The sequence below is a fragment of the Mirounga leonina genome, unplaced genomic scaffold (assembly GCF_011800145.1).
Source record: "Mirounga leonina isolate KUSES-001 unplaced genomic scaffold, KU_Mleo_1.0 Mir_126, whole genome shotgun sequence".
NCBI classification, from domain to species: domain Eukaryota; kingdom Metazoa; phylum Chordata; class Mammalia; order Carnivora; family Phocidae; genus Mirounga; species Mirounga leonina.
Genome location: NW_023270314.1, coordinates 28179081 through 28183248, shown reverse-complemented (window position 1 = coordinate 28183248; position 4168 = coordinate 28179081).

Sequence of the window (4168 nt, the reverse complement as noted above, 5' to 3'; positions counted from 1 at the left end):
GAAACAGACTAGCAAGTTTGGGGGCATGTCAGTTCCCTTATCACCTTGCATAACACATGACTATACCCTAGAGAGTTTTACAGCCTTAGAGAAAAGCGAAAAAAGTTAATGGCATCTAGAAAGGATAGAAAAAGTGACAGGGGTGGGGGAATGGAATAAGGAAAAGAGCAAGGTATTTGAGAAGAGTGTGTGAGGTTGGCAGAGGAAGGCTATTACACAATTTCCTTGAATGAGTCATGGAAAAACCTTAAATTGCCAATGCTCTATTTCATATTCTGTATGCTTCTATCTTTTCTAGAAACAAATTAGAGACTCCACTTGGAGAAGAGGATCTTTCAGATAGTATTACTGAATATTATCAGAAGGATAAAAATCAATTGTAACTTTGTATAAGAGTGCCAATTACAGACACATTAAAAAAGTCACACCTTATTTAAAATTCCAAATCAGATCTGCAATACCATTTCATTCCATTTCTCCCTCAAAAGAGTAAAAACGGACAGCACTAAGAGAGAGGTTAGAATATAAGTGTTCTTGAACAAACCGAGAAGCAAAATTAATTGTCGTACAGGCTCCTGGGCAGTGTGTTTCTGCACAAAATTTTAAAAATCAAATATAAAAGGGGGAAAGAAGAAGCTGCTGTGCTCTACCCGGAAGACTCTGCAGTATCTGCAGTAAGAAACCAGGCTCCAGGTTTCGTTGGTGCCTGTGAAAGGTTAAGTCTTTGTGTCTCTGGGGCCTTCACTGTTGCTGGCAACCGGGAAGCTCCCTAGCAATTGTTGCTAAGTCCCCAGTACCTCTGTTTGCCTGAAACCTGAATCAGTGCCAGAAACACCAGAGATAAAAATCATTGCACAAAACCCAGTGCCCATTATCCCCACTGGTCCTGCTGCAAACAGTCCGTCTTGTGTTCGGTGAAAATCAGTGTAAAATGGAGACTTCACGCCAAGAGTTCATCCTCAATATCCTCTTCAGCACAGGGCACTGAGAGAACACTGGAGAATGGTTTAATTAAAATAAAATTTATATTCTGGTGTCACCAGCTTTAACTAAATGCCTAACAGTCTGAAAGAGGAGCACAGACAAGGAACATTTCATCAGATTTAGATGACTTCCAGTTCTGAGGTCCCATCATGTTTGTTTGATAGTTTGAGATCACCTTAGTGACCACAGAAGTCATGGTACAAATAATGGTACCATTTCTTTTTTTTTTTTTTAAGATTTTATTTATTTATTTGACAGAGAGAGAGCGAGAGCGAGAGCAGGAACACAGGCAGGGGGAGTGGGAGAGGGAGAAGCAGGCTTCCCGCTGAGCAGGGAGCCCAAGACGGGACTCGATCCCAGGACCCCTGGATCATGACCCGAGCCGAAGGCAGACGCTGCTTAATGACTGAGCCACCCAGGTGCCCCAATGGTACCATTTCAAATAGGAGTCCAGAGATTCTGATAAAGATCCATGTCAGGATCATCCCCAGAAATAACCTACATCATCTCTTGAAATTAAACATTGGCTCTTAGGTGAGCTTCACGGACCAGTACAACCCACTTACTCAAACCATCCTGTACAAATACAGACCTTAAATTTTGCTTCCTGTGTATCTCCTACCCAGATGTAGACTGTTACAGCTCTGAACTTACCTGGAATCAATTGCAAATCTGGGCTGAGATGACATAAATATCTCCTTTCATCAGGCATCTAGCCGCCAAAAGCGGGTCTGAAGAGATAATTATTGTGATTACTACTAATTTTTGAGCACCTTATCGATGCTAACTACTGTATTATCTCATCTAATCTTCAAAATAATTCTTGGGGGTAGGTACAGTTATATTTGCTTTATTCCTCCATTGAGAAACTGAGGTTCAGAGAAATTAAATAATATGCCCAAGGTCTCTCACAACTAATGAGTGACAAAATGAAAATTCAAACCTGGACCAATCTGTCTCTGGGTTTGACTTTGAACCACTACTCTATGCATACAGTTTAATAGAGAATGCTTCTTATATGGGAATAAATGGTGTAGTACATCACATCTGGTGATCACATTAAGGTGAAGAGTATGGGTTCTGGGGTCTGTCTGTCCCTTTATGAGGTAGTTGAGACTCAGAATGTCTGCTCCCTCTGGGGTTGGCTTTTCCATAAAGGCCCCAACCCATCCACCAGAACCTTGCAATGCCCCATCCTTGCATTTCCCCAAATCTAGATAATTCAATATGTAATAAAAATCCATCGGCTCTTTTTTTTTTTTTAAGATTTTATTTATTTATTTGACAGAGAGCAAGAGAGCACAAGCAGGGGGAGCGGCAGGCAGAGGGAGAGGGAGAAGCGGGCTCCCCGCTGAGCAAGGAGCCCGATGCGGGGCTCGATCTCTGGACCCTGGGATCATGACCTGAGCCCAAGGCAGATGCTCAATGACTGAGCTCCTCAGGCATCCCTCCATGGGGTCTTTAGGTGAATGGTTCAGATTGGGCTCTGCAATACCAGCCCAGTCAACCTGGTAGTCCTTTTTCAATGTGAGGCAAAGACTTGCCCCTAAAGCCTTTCTGCATTTATCTGATCTCCTCTTCTCATTTCCTTATCTAATAAGAACAGGAGATCATTTTTAGGGACTGTGTGATCTGAATTCTAATTTAGAAAAGAATGCCTTTTCAAAAGAACCAGTTTGGAAAGCTGTTACAGTTTACATTGTCCAGAGCTTCGATCAGTGCCTTGGAGTCACATTGTCTCAAAATCTTCATTTTAGAGTAAAAGCTTTCCTTTTCCTTTGCATAACCAAAAAGCCCAGTGAATTGCTATTTTCAGAACAAAGAAGCATTTGATAGCTAAAAATGCTTTCATTCTTACATACACACTGGGCCGAAAACATGAAAGAGTCCCATGCAGATGGTGTGCTGGGGCCTGCTTGTTGGCGCTTATGCACAGATTATAGGCACCTCTTTCCAACTTTGTATTCAGCGAGCAGTGTATCAGCAGTGTAACTGCAGGGAAGCATAGCCCATCCTTGTGGCACTGGGCATCACGTTGGTGGATTCTCATCTTGTGTAAATGAAGGAAGTCATCTGCTCCGTGATGTAGACTAATACAAGTTTTATTAAATGAGGGCCCTCAAACACGAGACTTGGTAGAAATTGTTCATTTGACACGGGATAGGCTCTTGTATGACCCACAGCTTCTCAGAACATGGGGTACATCTGGCAGTGTCATAGATAGAGGTACAAAACACGTGGCAAGGACAGCATAGTTTTCTCATAACAGCACCTATAGGGAGCTTTTGGATTCTGAGGTGATCACTCAAAGAGTCTTTATTGAAATCTATAGATGATAGGCCTTATGTGTGAGAAGCCTTATGACCTAACTTGGAATGGTAATTTTTGAAAAATGGGATTTAAAAATATAATTTCTATTGCCAAGTGATTTGAGAATATTTATAATATAGCTAACATTTCTTAATTTACTGCTGTGTGCCAGGATCTGTTCTAGATATTTTACTTGTGTTTACTTGTGTTAACTCATTTATTCCTCGTTATAACTCTCAGAGATAGGTACTATAATTATCCCCATTTTACAGATGATAAAATCGAGGCACAAAATGTTTAAGTTGCTGAAGGTCACCAAGTAAGTAACAGAGCCAGAGTTCAAACCCAAGAAGTCTGAGTTCTAATCCTTTGCAGGCCTTTCCAGTATACTTTTTTTTTTTTTTTAAAGATTTTATTTATTTGTTTGAGAGAAAGAGAGAGCACATGAGTAGAGAGAAGGGGCAGGGAGAGGGAGAAGCAGACTCCCTGCTGAGCAGGGAGCCTGCAAGAGGCTCGATCCCAGGACCCAGAGATCAGGACCTGAGCCAAAGACAGACCCTTAACTTCTGAGCCACCCAGGCGCCCCTCCAGTATACTTTTCATACTAAATATAGATCAAGCTTAACACTTAGGTTCTTTGCCTGCTTTCTTGCTTGCTTTCTTTCTTTCTTTCTTTCTTTCTTTCTTTCTTTCTTTCTTCTTTCTTTCTTTCTTTCTTTCTTTCTTTCTTTCTTTCTTTCTTTCTTTCTCTCTTTCTCTCTTTCTCTCTCACGCTCTTTCTTTCTTTCTTTCTTTTTAATATTTATTTGAGAGAAAGAGAGAATGAGCAGGGGAGAGGGGCAAAAGGAGAGGGAGAAGCAGACTCCACACTGAA